The sequence below is a fragment of the Thalassophryne amazonica genome, chromosome 2, assembly GCF_902500255.1.
Source record: "Thalassophryne amazonica chromosome 2, fThaAma1.1, whole genome shotgun sequence".
NCBI lineage: Eukaryota > Metazoa > Chordata > Actinopteri > Batrachoidiformes > Batrachoididae > Thalassophryne > Thalassophryne amazonica.
This window is the reverse complement of record NC_047104.1, coordinates 117,772,781-117,789,355: the sequence shown is the minus strand read 5'-3', so window position 1 is coordinate 117,789,355 and position 16,575 is coordinate 117,772,781. Positions and strand designations below refer to the sequence as shown.

General features: G+C 40.8%; 1 protein-coding gene across 2 annotated transcripts in view; it reads right to left on the bottom strand.

Annotated features, from left to right (window-relative positions):
• The window catches only part of gpc6a (glypican 6a), a 743,431-nt gene that overhangs the window by 29,875 nt on the left and 696,981 nt on the right, over window positions 1-16,575 (bottom strand). The window lies entirely within an intron of this gene.

The following is a 16,575-nucleotide window of genomic DNA, read 5'->3' as shown; positions in this document are numbered from 1 at the left end:
ACTTTGTGGGGTAAGGATGATTCTGAGAAAGCTCAGAACTACACAGGAGGACCTGGTCAATGACCTGAAGAGAACTGGGACCACAGTCACAAAGATTACATTAGTAACACATGATGCTGTCATGGTTTAAAATCCTGCAGGGCAGCAAGGTCCCCCTGCTCAAGCCAGCACATGTCCAGGCCCGTTTGAAGTTCACCAGGGACCATCTGGATGATCCAAAGGAGGCATGGGAGAAGGTCATGTGGTCAGATGAGACCAAAATAGAGCTTTTTGGAATCAACTCCACTTACCATGTTTAGAGGATGAGAACAACCCCAAGAAAACCATCCCAACCGTGAAGCATGGGGGTGGAAACATCATCAATCATCATCATCAACTGTTAACAGGTACAGTTAATACAGGTAAAGAGTGCAGAATAAGAGGGCTTATTAAAGAAAAATTAACAGGTCTGTGAGAGCCAGAATTCTTGCTGGTTGGTAGAGGGTCAAATACTTATTTCATGTAATAAAATGCAAATTAATTATTTAAAAATCATACAATGTGATTTTCTGGATTTTTTTTTTTTTTTTAGATTCTGTCTCTCACAGTTGAAGTGTACCTACGATAAAAATTACAGACCTCTCCATTCTTTGTAGGTGGGAAAACCTGCAAAACTGGCAGGGGATCAAATACTTATTTTCCTTACTGTAGAAGTGGCTCTTCATAAGCTAAATTAGATGTGATCAAATGTCAGGAGCATGTCTTTAGTTCATGCACTTGAATTTTTGCTGTGGCGTCGTTTTTTTTTTTTTTTCTTTCACCTTTTTTAGTTTCTGAATTATTTTTCAGAACATTGGTTATCTTTGCTATGCACAATTTGTCAATGCTTTTTGACACTTGGTTTCCAACTGATAACTGGAAGATAGACAAACAGGCGTAAAATTGGAACCTCCATCCAATTTTGGTGGTATAGGTAAATCTATAACAGAAAATGAGAGTGATTGAGGCACATTGAGATATAATGATTAAGATATGATGCAAATTGTACACCAAATGGGCTTTTCAATAGTAAATTTAAATGTCCACAAAATCCACAATCCAGATCAAATCTGGATCAAACTTTGTCAGGCAACAGTGAGAGCCAGTTTGCACCTCACCTTCAAATATGAGTGTGATTTGGGCATGTTTGATTAAGATATAATGTAAATTCTAATCCAATTACATTTTTTCCGCGAATCTGATTGGTTAATAGTGTGACATTTCAGACTGTCTAATACTGGGGTAACGGTGGCAAAATATTTGACCGTTTCACATTTGGATGTATTACTCCGCGCCCTGACCGGTGTTCTGACGTGATGTCATTCCTGTCTAATATCATTATTGTCTTCCGCACAAACGCGCATGTATGTGCAGTATTGTCAGGAGGTGGAAATGATGAGACACACAATTCGACAAAACATTGGCCGCACGCGCTGCTAGCTGTTAGTGCTGTTAGCTGAGAGCGAGAGAAAGTCGCGTAAAGACGCCGCCTCCTAAATGGGTGAATTCAAGCTGCCATATGAAACTGTTGATGTAGATTCTGATTGTGGGGACGTGGAACTGTTGATTTATGTGATAAGATGCACAATTTGACAGAACATCGGCTACCCGCGCTGCTAGCTGTTAGTACTGTTAGCTGAGAGTGAGCGAAAGTCACGTACCACCACCACCGCCTAAATGGGTGAAGTTAAGCTACCATACAAAAGTATTGATGTGGATTCTGATACAGAATTACCATTTCACATTTGATGGATTTTCACGTTTGGTGGATTACTCCGCAACTGACCGCTGTTGGAGCGATGCTGCCTCGGCTCGAGGGTAAGCCTCGCCAACTGAATTACCTACAGAAAAATAAACCATGCAGACGATGGAATTGAATTAGAATGGGAATAACCCCCTTGTGTCTGATGATTTGTGGACGTTCATGCTTGTTATACGGTTGGCACATATATACATATATATATATATATATTTATATATATATATATAGGTTATATAGCGCATTTATATAACGCTTTTCCATTTGCATCAGATGCTCAAAGTGCTTTACAATAATGCCTCACATTCACCCCAATGTCAGGGTGCTGCCATACAAGGCATTCACTACACACCAGGAGAAAGTAGGGGATTAAGGACCTTGCCCAACGGCCCTTCGTGATTTTCCAGTCAGGACGGGGTTTGAACCGAGGATCCTCTGGTCTCAAGCACAATGCTTAGACCATCACCTCCCCTGGATCAAATCTGGATCAAACTTTGTCAGGTGATAGTGAGTGCCAGTCTGCCCCTCACTTGCAAATATGAGAGTGATTGGGGCATGTTTGATTAGGATATAATGTAAAAAATACATTAAATGGGGTTTTCAAGGTTAAATTGAAATGGCCACAAAATCAGTAATCTGCATCAGATGCGGATCATACTTTGACACTCAATAAAGGATACCATCCTAATAATAATGCTCTCGTATATGAAAAACATCTTTTTTGGCATCTTTTTGGAGTTATGAATTTTTTAAAATTTATTCAATGTTAAAGGTAGGGATTTTTCCATGATTTTTCTTGACTTTAAACTTTGACTTATGATTTTGAAAATTGAATCAGTTCTTGCCAATCAGGATATGAATTTTCAGGACAAATTACATAATGATATATGAAAAACTGTGGGCTCCAGGCTGTTCACAGCAGGCCCGGCGCCAGAAAAAAAATATTAAGGGGGCGATGAGTTTATCACAGGGGGCGGGGCGGGGCGGGGTCGCCCCCCTACACACACACACACAAAGAAAGTGTGCACCGGAGGGTACCTGCCTCTGAGCTTGCGTAATGAATTGGGTGCGCTCCTAGAAAGCTCGTGTATTTAGGCTACACCGTTGTTAAGGGACTGAGTAAGTAAAGAGTGATGACAGTATTTTTTAATTATTATTTGAACGTATAGACCCTCGGTCAAGTGATCTCCAGCATACCACAAAACCAAACCAACAACTGATCTGAGAAACGACATGAGACAGTAGATTAACCCCACATAAACCTTTCATGTAGATATACAGTGGTCCCTCGTTTATCGCGGGAGTTACGTTCTAAAAATAGCCCGCAATAGGCAAAATCCGTGAAGTAGTCAGCGTTATTTTTTTACAATTGTTATAGATGTTTTAAGGCTGTAAAACCCCTCACTACACACTATACACTTTTCTCAAACAGGCATTAACATTTTCTCACTTTTCTCTCGTGGGTAAACACTCTCAAAGTTCAAACCTTAGTAGAAAAATGAGACCAACCTGTTTTCAGGCCCAAACATTTGTTTGAGAAATAAAAATAGAACGCTTTCCTATAAATAATTATGATGGCTTTTAGAACTAACAAATTTAATTTTAACGATCAACCCATCCTCTGATCGAGCCGCTTTGTCCTGGACTGTTGCACCTTTTTCCACTGAGTCACACCTCGCTGCAGGTGTCTTTTTCCGAGTGAAGAACACAGTTATGGGTAGTTGTTGGCGCTCTTTTTTCTTCTGGGCGAGAAGATTCTTATAAACAGACATGCAGAACACAATGCACGTGCTCTCCCTTCGCGGTGCCGCAACAGGTGTCCACCGGCCTGCTTGATGAGGACGCAGAGCACAATGCGCTATTTAAAAAAAAAAAAAGCATGCAAAATTGGACTAAAAAAATCTGCGAAACTGCGAGGTGCTATATTTTCCAGTATTTATTTTTCTTTCTTTTTTATTTTTATTTTTGATAACTCTCATATCCGAGGGGGCGAGGTTGATGATGTGAGGGGGCGTCGCCCCCAAACGTCCCCTCGTGGTGCCAGGTCCGGTTCACAGACAGATAAACAAATGGCGCAAAAACATAACCTTTTTAAAAGGTTATGAAAATAAATCTTTACAGTCTGGTACACGAAGCAGTTTTGGTTTCAATCACATGCTCATGACCACAGTCAAAGTTTTTGTTTTTAATGACTAGTCAGTTTAAGCTATATGCCATAAAAATGTGAATAAATAAGGGTGTGGTCATTGTGAGGAACAGTTGTGTACTCATGAACTGAAACCAGGGCTGCGCTTGTTGGGAGTTATTGAGACCTTGGAGATGTTATCCCCACTGTTACCCCACCCAGAGTGTTCGGCTACCCGGACGCTGCAGCCAGAGCACAGCGTCTGGAGTGGCAGAAAAGTATGTGAGGGCGGTGCAGGATATGTACAAGGACAGTGCGACAGCAGTGAGATGTGCAGTAGGAATAACAAATGAATTTTTAGGTTTCATTTAATCCTACAGACAAAGTTAATTGTTGTGGGAAAACGTGGAGCCTTGTTTTTTACATGGTGGACCAAGCGGCTGAAGCCTTCAGTGTTGCCGACCGAACGGTCCCCCTTAAAAATCAGTTCCCCCTGCCTACACTGCGCATGCCTGATGCCTGATTCTGTTTTTTTTTTTTTTCCTCTCTGTTTGAGGTGTGGCTCCATCCAGAGATGGGAGTGGTTCTTCTTCTGCAACCCTCCTGTCCTGTGCACTGGCAAAATTTCCTGTATATTCATTTTATAAATTGTTTTGTGAATTGTGTCAGTAGCATGGCCCAAGCAGATGGTCACCCCTTTGTGTCTGGTCTGCTTGAGGTTTCTTCCTCAAATCATCATCATCAGAGGGAGTTTTTCCTTCCCACTGTCACCTGTGTGCAATCTCAGGGGGTTGGTACGATTAGACCTTACTTGTGTGAAGCATCTTGAGGCAACTTTTTTGTGATTTGGCACTATACGAGGTCTGTCCATAAAGTATCGTACCTTTTTATTTTTTTCAAAAACTATATGGATTTCATTCATATGTTTTTACGTCAGACATGCTTGAACCCTCGTGCGCATGCGTGAGTTTTTCCACGCCTGTCGGTGACGTCATTCGCCTGTGAGCACGCCTTGTGGAAGGAGTGGTCCCGCCCCCTCGTCGGATTTTCATTATCTGGAAATGGCGGAATGAAAAGGACTTTTTTTCCATCAGAATTTTTTCAGAAGCTGTTAGAGACTGGCACCTGGAAACCATTCGAAAAATTTATCTGGCTTTCAGTGAAAATTTTACAGGCTTCACAGAGAATAAGGACTTTAACTACAGGTTTAAGGACCCCTTTAAAGGACGGTCGGTGCGCCGTGCTGCGAGCTGCGACGATGCGGCACAAACCACTGGATCATTTCTAAGCTGATGGCTCTGTGGATACGAGACCGTCGTGTGCTCTTTCTCTGGTTATCACAAGAGCTGGACATCAGCCATTTTCCGGCAGATTTCACTTTTAACAAGAGATTTTGTCATGGAAAGCCGCGCGGAGGCTTCGCGCGTCACGACCGATTCGCTGATGAAGCGAGACAAAGGAACACCTCCGTTTCGGCGTGTTAGAGGACAAGTTGGGACATGTCCAGCTCCGATTCGCTGATGAAGCGAGACAAAGGAACACCTCCGTTTCGGCGTGTTAGAGGACAAGTTGGGACATGTCCAGCTCTCCACAAGTTCTTTTATACTCACTTGACTGGTAAGCACTGAAAGCCGAGATAGACATGTCCCAACTTGTCCTCTAACACTCCGAAACGGAGGTGTTCCTTAAACCTGTAGTTAAAGTCCTTATTCTCTGTGAAGCCCGTAAAATTTTCACTGAAAGCCAGATAAATTTTTCAAATGGTTTCCAGGTGCCAGTCTCTAACAGCTTCTGAAAAAATTCTGATGGAAAAAAGTCCTTTTCATTCCGCCATTTCCAGACAATGAAAATCCGACGAGGGGGCAGGACCACTCCTTCCACAAGGCGTGCTCACAGGCGAATGACGTCACCGACAGGCGTGGAAAAACTCACGCATGCGCACGAGGGTTCAAGCACGTCTGACGTAAAAACATATGAATGAAATCCATATAGTTTTTGAAAAAAATAAAAAGGTACAATACTTTACGGACAGACCTCGTATAAGTGAAATAAAGTAAATTAATTAACACTTTTTTTTCTAATAGTGCAAATGGACATTTCTGTGGGCAGTGGTGGGCACAGTTCCGATAATCCGATAACATATCATTGTCAAAGATAATGTTTTCATTATCGGATTATCTTTTTAGATAACTTTAAAAACCATTATCGGACTAATTATCTTCCGATACATTTTTGTCCGATAACTTTTAGACCAATAACATAGTAAACAAAGATCAACAGTGATAAACACTTTTAAAATTTAAAATCAGTTGAGCCGCCTGTTAAAAGTTTCCTAACAGATGCATAGTTCTACCCTCTACAAACAGAAGAGAGCTGCTTCCAGAAGAAACCACTCTATCCTCTGCAAGCAAAAGAGAACTGGTTTCACAAAAAAAAAAAATCATTTCCTTTAACACCATACTGATATGCTGGCAATATCACCCAAGTCATCCAGAGGCATACATTTTTAATTTATGGTTCAAATTTTAACCAAACTAATTTTGGACAAGTTATTTAAAATTACTGTCATGTCTGACATTTTATAAATTGAAAATATCAGATATATGTTTTACTTTTAAAGTAATGTGCTAATTTTAAGGTTTTAGTGAGCACATGCTGTGCCCAGCAGTGCATTATGGGTAGGATAGTCTAATCTCAGTATGTTCACGACAGGACAAATGCATTTCAGACACTCTGTTCAGGCTCCACGGCAGCATTAAACTCTAGTGCCTAAAACTCTCGTGAATATATTCTCTGCATTTAAAGACGTTACTGTATTTGCGTTTGTTAAATTCCATGCATCTTAAATGTAGCAGACACGGATTATCTGGGAGTTTGTTTTGGCAAGTTTTTCAGGCCTCTACTGACATCTACTGGCCAGCAGTGTTCATGGCAGTATTTGCCCTAAGTACTAAGCATCTGGGCACCAGTAGATGGCAGTGTTCTATTTATTTTGACTCCGGTTATATCAGATGGTTGTCAAATCAACTTTTTGGCTTTGCAAATGGCTTTTTTTTTTTTTTTTTTTTTTTTACAAATTAAGTTTAAAAATAAAACAAAACAACAACAACAAAAAAATAACATTACAAGGCAGCTCTGTGGTGTTTGCACAGGCATAGTGCGAGCGGTTGGACGCTTGCAGCCCCTTAGCAGCAGGATAACCTCACGACGGCCGACCAGAATAAAATCAAACAGGTTTGATTTTCATTCGACCATACGATCGGCGATCAGGAGGTGGTCATGAGATGTTAAACGCAGCTTGTTACTCCATGTACACTACACGATACAGGACGCGCGATTAACCTGAAACTCTGTCCAAAAATTTCTCGCACGAATGAAAAATCATCTGAAAAAGGGCCAAAGCTCGCACAGTGTAAAGCCACTTCCAGGGCTCTGTAAAAATGCCTGTTTTTACAAATAAAAAATGGAATATTTTACAAAAGCACATTTATCTGTAAACACCAACACACGACATGTCACATTAACGTGTTGGTTTACATAATGACTGAACCAATCAGTGTTTAGCAGAGGCACTTTTACCCAGAATCCTTTGCGATCTGTCTGTGTTTGTTACAAAACCTCAGAATTAGTGCATTATTCAACATTAAAAGATATATGTTATATTTTAACTTTGTACAAATTACAGAATTGACATTAATGGAGTTATTCTATCGGTATTAATGTTATTTATAAATCAAAACCATAAGTCAGCATGACTTTATTTTCCAAGACCTCTGCCTGACCGGAGCATTGTGATTGATAGAGAGCTTCCAGCATGGGTAGGATGTTGAAAGACAAAAGTGTGGCCTCGTTGTTTGGGTTTGTTGTCACTTTTAATATTACTAGAAGCTATTGTGATGTTAAAACTCAAATTCAGTTTATTAGTAGTTGCAAATGTACCAGAGACAATATTGGAATTTATCGGTTATCTGTAACTTCTGATACATTTTTGGGTGGTTTATCGTTTTATCTTTATCAAAGATAACTTTTCAGTTATCTGATTATCTGTTATCAAAGGTAATTTTTTGGTTATCTGTGCCCACCACTGTCTGTGGGACATTCCACTCTTCATCAATGAAGGATATTTATGGACATTTCTGGATAGAGTGGTGACAGAATACATCTAGCTGGGACTAGTGAGTGATTTTATTTTATTCCCAGTGGTTGGAGCAGCTGCCCTGCACCACACATATATTTTGTAATTTATTTATACATTCTTTCAAAATATGTTTAATATTTTATAGTACCTTTATGCTATGGACAAAGCAACAGCAAGGACGACAGACAAAAGTTTTAGTTTCTAAACAGAATGTGGAATTTGAAATTTAATTAAACCACACTTTTACAAAAACAGTTTGAAAAACATTAAACTGAACTGCTTTAAAGATGAACAATGCCTAAATCCTACCTAAAACATACCCTGACCAAGATATTGGAGAGTATAAACCATATTTATTCAAAGTCCAAATGTCCACCAAGTCCAATGACAGCCCCAGGTCAGTCCTTTTCACAGATCCATACGGTACTCCAGAAAGGTAATCCAGCATGGCTTTCCCAAGGTGTGGTGGAAGATGGTTGAACTCTCTCTAATCTGAAGACAAGACTGTCACACCCCACTCTTCATCTCACCTGCTCTTTTTATAGGCTGTCACAGTGTAGAACATCCACTACCCCAGCATCCACTGTAACGTGCTGGCAGTCTCAACATGATTGATAATTACACAAATCACAACATAGAGGGTGCTATACTAATCACTAACATGTAGAGCTCCCCCTAGTTTTACAACTGTACCACCTCACACATTCCCTACCAAAAGTGGTTTGATCCACAAGAGCAAACTTTTTCACTGTGATTTTTTTCCTTCTTTGTTTTTATATATGACCAAACATGCAACACACACACACACACACACACACACACACACACACACACACACACACACACACACACACACACATATATATATATATATATATATATATATACACACACACACACACACACACACACACACACACACACACACACACACACACACACACACACACACACACACACACACACACACACACACACACAATTTAAACCTATGATAAACAATCAGCAATAACACCGTCTGGGTGCTCCGGCTTCCACCCAGATTCAAAGACATGCAGATTAGGTGGATTGAAGACTTTAAATTGTCCGTAGGTGTGTGTGTGGGTGTAAATGTGTTTGTTTATCTATATGTGGCCTTTCAACAGACTGGTGCCCTGTCCAGGGTGTACCCCACCTCATGCCCTATTACTGCTGGTATAGACCCCAGCTCCCCTGTGACATTTAGAGTAAGTAGTTGAAGATGAGTAAGTGAGTGAGTGAGAACATAGAGGGTGAAATACCAATCACTGACATCTGACATAGAGCTCCCCCTTGTGCTAAAGTTCTACTACTTTGCAACCTACAGACTTTGGTAAACCCATTTCTAACAACAAAACAGTTTGTCTGTCTGAATAAAAATGTATATTCACTCAAGATTTGAAATGTTTATAAAACACATTTCATCTTTTCAGATTTAGAGGCACATTATTTGTGTATACAGTGTTCTTGACAAATATGCATCACATATTCTGAAAGAAGAGATTATTCTGAACATTTTGATATGTGCCACAAAGGCATTATATATGACATTGCTGACCACACCTCTTTTCCTCCCAACTGCGTTGGATTATGGCAATATTTGCCATGTCGGGCTTGGCTCCGGCACATTCTTGGTATGTGTGATGGGGCTTTACTGTCCCAATGTTTTCTGATTTAGGGTTGTAATAAACATCAAACAATACTTACTAGAGGAAGTAATTGTGATGATAATGTGTCAGAAAAATATGCAGTTTACCATTAGATAGAAAAATTTAGTGAATGTGAGCGTTACATCAATGTACATATTTATGAAAGTGTGGCATTTTTATATTCATGTGCAGAGTGCGATAGATGTAATGATGTGATAAAATGAAAGTTTGTGGGGAGTTGCATCAGTGCCACACTGCACCCAAAATGCAGATACATATAGTGATCCCACTTCCATGACATGTAGTACATGCAGAGCAATCCAGGCACCAAGCAAGAGGACGCATGCAAAATATGACCAGCTCTGAATGCCACCAAGAGGGAAGGAGTACTTCCAGGAAACACATACAAGCCAAAATATCAAGAAGTGCACCTAACTACCATGCAAGATTCAGCAAATCAGAGAGGCTCCCACTTTCAAGAACCTCAAAGAAGATGAGCCACAGCCACACTTGGAATCTCCAACTGAGACAAAAGTCAGGAACACATACAAACACCATCACACTCCGTGAGCCCATGGCCCTAATGCTGAAACCAACATGAGGGCATCCACCAGGCACACACAGCCAGTTGGGGGTTGCCACATGTCCCAGAAGGTGCACCCTGCAGCTCCCCCACCATGCCACCCCCACTACCACATCCATCTACCCCATCTCCACTGTGCATTTCACTGGTAACAACAGAAGCATTGAATAACAATCCATCAATAGTCCATACCACACAGTAAGCCTGAGCTCCTGTGTATTCTCAACAACCTGGTTGGGAGTAACAGGATTACCCCTCCCCTCACCATGCCACATTGACCCATGTTCCCTCCTCCTGATACAAACAATCCAAAGATTTTCCATGGATGAATTGGTGATTAAATGTAAATACACAGATTAACATAGAAAGTGTCCCAATAATGTAACAATTAAAATTATGATGCAGGTGGGAGCATAGGTACCCTGGTGTAGGGAAGCAGTAGATAACGCAACTCTTAGGTCCCTTGGTCTCCAACATGGCTGAGCCCGACCCTTACCCCAAAGCCCTAAATACAGTGCATCCGGAAAGTATTCACAAAGCTTCACGTTTTCCACATTTTGTTATGTTACAGCCTTATTCCAAAATGGAGTAAATTAATTTTTTACCCTCAAAATTCTACTCAGGGAACCCCATAATAACAACATGAAAAAAGCTTTTTTGAAATTTTTGCAAATTTATTAAAAACTGAAAACTAAGAAATCACATGTACATAAGTATTCACACCCTTTGCTCAATAATTTGTTGATGCACCTTTGGCAGCATTACAGCCTCAAGTCTTGAATATGATGCCACAACCTTGGTGAACTTATCTTTGGGCAGTTCTGCTCATTCCTCTTTGCAGCACCTCTCAAGCTCCATCAGGTTGGATGGGGAGCATCAGTGCACAGCCATTTTCAGATCTCTCCAGAGATGTTCAATCGGATTCAGGTCTGGGCTCTGGCTGGGACACTCAAGGACATCCAAAGAGTTGTCCTGAATACACTCCTTTGATATCTTGGCTGTGTGGTTGTGGTCATTGTCCTGCTGAAAGATGAACCGTCGCCCCAGTCTGAGGTCAAGAGCGCTCTGGAGCAGGTTTTCATCCAGGATGTCTCTGTATGTTGATGCATACATCTTTCCCTCAATCCTGACTTGTCTCCCAGTTCCTGCCATTGAAAACATCCCCACACCATAATGCTGCCACCACCATGCTTCACTGTAGGGATGGTGCCTTATTGTCTCCAAGCATGATGCCTGGCATTCACGCCTTCAGTCTTTGTCTCATCAGAACAGAAAATTTTGTCCTTGAGATGCCTTTTGGCAAACTCCAGACCAGCTGCCATGTGCCTTTCATTAAGGAGTGGCTTCTGTCTGGACACTCTACCATTCAAGCCTAATTGGTGGATTGCTGCAGGGATGGTTGTCCTTCTGAAAGGTTCTCCTCTCTTCACAGAAGAATGCTGGAGCTCTGACAGAGTGACCATCGGGTTCTTCACTAAGGCCCTTCTCCTCCGATCACTCAGTTTAGACGGGCAGCAGAAAGACCACATCATCTGCAAAAAGCAGTGATGAGACCCTGAGCCCACCCAACTGCATACCCCCCCCCCCCCCCCCGCCCCATATACGCCTCAATATCCTGCCCATGAAAATCACAAAGAGGACTGGTGGTAAGGCAAAATAGTATAGTTGAAAAAAGTTAACAGAAAAGAAAAAGAAGCATCATAAACACAAACAAAGCTACTGTACACCTTCACATCACAGTGCATATAATAAATGAGTGACTGACAGGAGTTACAGCCCGCTGCCTCCCACTGTTCCTCAGCCGCTGCAGAGATTTCCAATGATTTCAAATTCAATAAAGATGAGGAGAGCAGCTTTATCTGCTACTGGGTTCTGACAGACCAACGTGCATAAAAGTTATCTGCTGCAGCTTTGAATTTATGATGTGTTCAATAAACCTGCTTTAAAAATTTATGCGGCATCATGTGGTATCATATTTCAGTCAAACAATCACAGATGCAGCATTAACCCATTTTGCCCACTGGCAACAATTGTTGTCTTAGTGTATCACTGTCATTATCTACTCACAATAAAAAATCTCAAAGGTACTAATGCAACTTTTTCCACTTATAAAAAAAAAAAATGGACACAAACAGGTTAAAGTTACCTGCAAAAATGGATTGCATGCAGTGTGGTCCATTTGTATTTGGACATTCAAGTTCCATCGAGCAACTATGTTGTAATTAATTAATCCATTAATTTTTGATTAATCAATTAGTCATTTTTTAAAAATTAGTTTGTTGATTATTTTTGTATTGGTTGATTGTCCTTTGGTTGATCTTCCAGTAAATCTTAACCATGAACTCCACAAATAATGTTCAACTTTGCTTTCAAACATCTCAAAAAAAGTATTAAAAATCTCAACATGATAAAAATATAAAGTGCCAAAAATTAAACAGGCATTCATAGACGGTGTGGGTGTGTGGGGGGAGGGGGTGGATATTCAGTTTACTGTCAGGAGGAGTAAAAAACAGAAAATATTTTGATTTAAGAAGCTGAAATCAGAAAACTGGGACATTAATAATAAACTGAAAAGAATTAATTGATTTTTCCAAATTATGGTAATTAATTCAGCAATAGATTATTCCATTAATTGTTGCAGCACCAATGGAACGTGACAATGTTTTTGTGATTGCAGCCCTCTGTCAGTATGTTGGTGTTGCAGAGCAGACTTTCTACCATAATTTGATGGTCTTCAAATACTGCACACTCATAACTCGCCATACATGCAATATGCCCCATAACTCGTGTAAGACAGGTGTGCAGCCTGTACATGAAAAGACCAACAAGTGATCTTTCACAAACCTTTCCCCAGACTCCTGTGGCACAGCTGCAATCTACCACTCCCTGTGACACGTACGTGTCCAACACACATGCGGTGGGCTGAGTGCAGCTTAAATTGGGTTTAATTTTAATGAAATGCAGCAGTTTCTTTTTGTGATATCAAAAGTAATAATAATGTGTGTGTGCTCGTGCATCTGTCAGTTGCATCTGTGCCTTATGTGTGTGCGTTTTGTCAATTAAGTCCGTGTCTTATGTATGTGTGTCTGTGTGTATTTGTAATCTGCTGTATTAGTCATCCTGCGATCAGGCTGCGGTCTGTGCGGTCCTTATGTTTATCTTGTCTGAGTGTTTTTGCTCTATATGATTCAGTATGTGTTCTTTGGTTTTTCTTGTTGCACTCCTTTTCACTTTTGAGTTCCTTGTGTCGTCACTGTGTGTGTTCCTTGCTTTACCTTTTGATAATAATTTAGTTCTTGTGAAGTTTGCGTTTCAATTGCCTTTCTTGTTTATTTTAGTCTTGTCAGTTTGTCCACGGTTGTACACTTGCGTTTCACGATTGTTTTGCATTTTGCCACTTTATATGTATTTTGGTTGTACAGTAGTGTTCAGAATAATAGTAGTGCTATGTGACTAAAAAGATTAATCCAGGTTTTGAGTATATTTCTTATTGTTACATGGGAAACAAGGTACCAGTAGATTCAGTAGATTCTCACAAATCCAAGATTCAGTAGATTCTCACAAATCCAACAAGACCAAGCATTCATGATATGCACACTCTTAAGGCTTCCATAAGAGTGTGCAGAGATCCTTGCCTCTACTGGTGGTTGGCGCTCACTGCGGTATTGTATCACTTCCTGTTCCGGAGCACAGCTGTGTTTTGCTGTATCTGTTAGCTGTTTAATCTGCGCAGTTAGATTGATCTAGTTACCTAGATAACGATTTGTTTCACAGTGTAATCTTCACGTGCCTTAACTAAAGCACTCCCTCTGCTGAATCACCTCTAAATTATTTACACATTATTCACTTTGTGTGTTTTTAGGAATCCGCTAGCTTGGCGCAGCTACTAGCTCTTAGCCGGTTTAGCATGGCGGCTTCACCTGTCTCTCCCGCACTTTTCTGCTCTGGGTGTGAAATGTTTAGTTATTCCTCGGCCTCCTGTAGCAGTAATGGTACTTGTAATAAGTGTAGCTTATTCGTAGCTTTGGAGGCCAGGCTGGGTGAATTAGAGACTCGGCTCTGCACCGTGGAAAATTCTACAGCTAGCCAGGCCCCTGTAGTCGGTGCGGACCAAGGTAGCTTAGCCGCCGTTAGTTTCCCTCTGGCAGATCCCGAGCAGCCGGGAAAGCAGGCCGACTGGGTGACTGTGAGGAGGAAGCGTAGTTATAAACAGAAGCCCCGTGTACACCGCCAACCCGTTCACATTTCTAACCGTTTTTCCCCACTCGACGACACACCCGCCGAGGATCAAACTCTGGTTATTGGCGACTCTGTTTTGAGAAATGTGAAGTTAGCGACACCAGCAACCATAGTCAATTGTCTTCCGGGGGCCAGAGCAGGTGACATTGAAGGAAATTTGAAACTGCTGGCTAAGGCTAAGCGTAAATTTGGTAAGATTGTAATTCACGTCAGCAGTAATGACACCCGGTTACGCCAATCGGAGGTCACTAAAATTAACATTGAATCGGTGTGTAACTTTGCAAAAACAATGTCGGATTCTGTAGTTTTCTCTGGGCCCCTCCCCAATGGGACTGGGAGTGACATGTTTAGCCGCATGTTCTCCTTGAATTGCTGGCTGTCTGAGTGGTGTCCAAAAAATGAGGTGGGCTTCATAGATAATTGGCAAAGCTTCTGGGGAAAACCTGGTCTTGTTAGGAGAGATGGCATCCATCCCACTTTGGATGGAGCAGCTCTCATTTCTAGAAATCTGGCCAATTTTCTTAAATCCTCCAAACGGTGACTATCCAGGGTTGGGACCAGGAAGCAGAGTTGTAGTCTTACACACCTCTCTGCAGCTTCTCTCCCCCTGCCATCCCCTCATTACCCCATCCCCGTAGAGACGGTGCCTGCTCCCAGACCACCAATAACCAGCAAAAATCTATTTAAGCATAAAAATTCAAAAAGAAAAAATAATATAGCACCTTCAACTGCACCACAGACTAAAACAGTTAAATGTGGTCTATTAAACATTAGGTCTCTCTCTTCTAAGTCCCTGTTAGTAAATGATATAATAATTGATCAACATATTGATTTATTCTGCCTTACAGAAACCTGGTTACAGCAGGATGAATATGTTAGTTTAAATGAGTCAACACCCCCAAGTCACACTAACTGCCAGAATGCTCATAGCGCAGGCCGAGGTGGAGGATTAGCAGCAATCTTCCATTCCAGCTTATTAATTAATCAAAAACCCAGACAGAGCTTTAATTCATTTGAAAGCTTGACTTTTAGTCTTATCCATCCAAATTGGAAGTCCCAAAAACCAGTTTTATTTGTTATTATCTATCGTCCACCTGGTCGTTACTGTGAGTTTCTCTGTGAATTTTCAGACCTTTTGTCTGACTTAGTGCTTAGCTCAGATAAGATAATTATAGTGGGCGATTTTAACATCCACACAGATGCTGAGAATGACAGCCTCAACACTGCATTTAATCTATTATTAGACTCAATTGGCTTTGCTCAAAATGTAAATGAGTCCACCCACCACTTTAGTTATATCTTAGATCTTGTTCTGACTTATGGTATGGAAATTGAAGACTTAACAGTATTCCCTGAAAACTCCCTTCTGTCTGATCATTTCTTAATAACATTTACATTTACTCTGATGGACTACCCAGCAGTGGGGAATAAGTTTCATTACACTAGAAGTCTTTCAGAAAGCGCTGTAACTAGGTTTAAGGATATGATTCCTTCTTTATGTTCTCTAATGCCATATACCAACACAGTGCAGAGTAGCTACCTAAACTCTGTAAGTGAGATAGAGTATCTCGTCAATAGTTTTACATCCTCATTGAAGACAACTTTGGATGCTGTAGCTCCTCTAAAAAAGAGAGCTTTAAATCAGAAGTGCCTGACTCCGTGGTATAACTCACAAACTCGCAGCTTAAAGCAGATAACCCGTAAGTTGGAGAGGAAATAGCATCTCACTAATTTAGAAGATCTTCACTTAGCCTGGAAAAAGAGTCTGTTGCTCTATAAAAAAGCCCTCCGTAAAGCTAGGACATCTTACTACTCATCACTAATTGAAGAAAATAAGAACAACCCCAGGTTTCTTTTCAGCACTGTAGCCAGGCTGACAAAGAGTCAGAGCTCTATTGAGCCGAGTATTCCTTTAACTTTAACTAGTAATGACTTCATGACTTTCTTTGCTAATAAAATTTTAACTATTAGAGAAAAAATTACTCAACCATCCCAAAGACGTATCATTATCTTTGGCTGCTTTCAGTGATGCCAGTATTTGGTTAG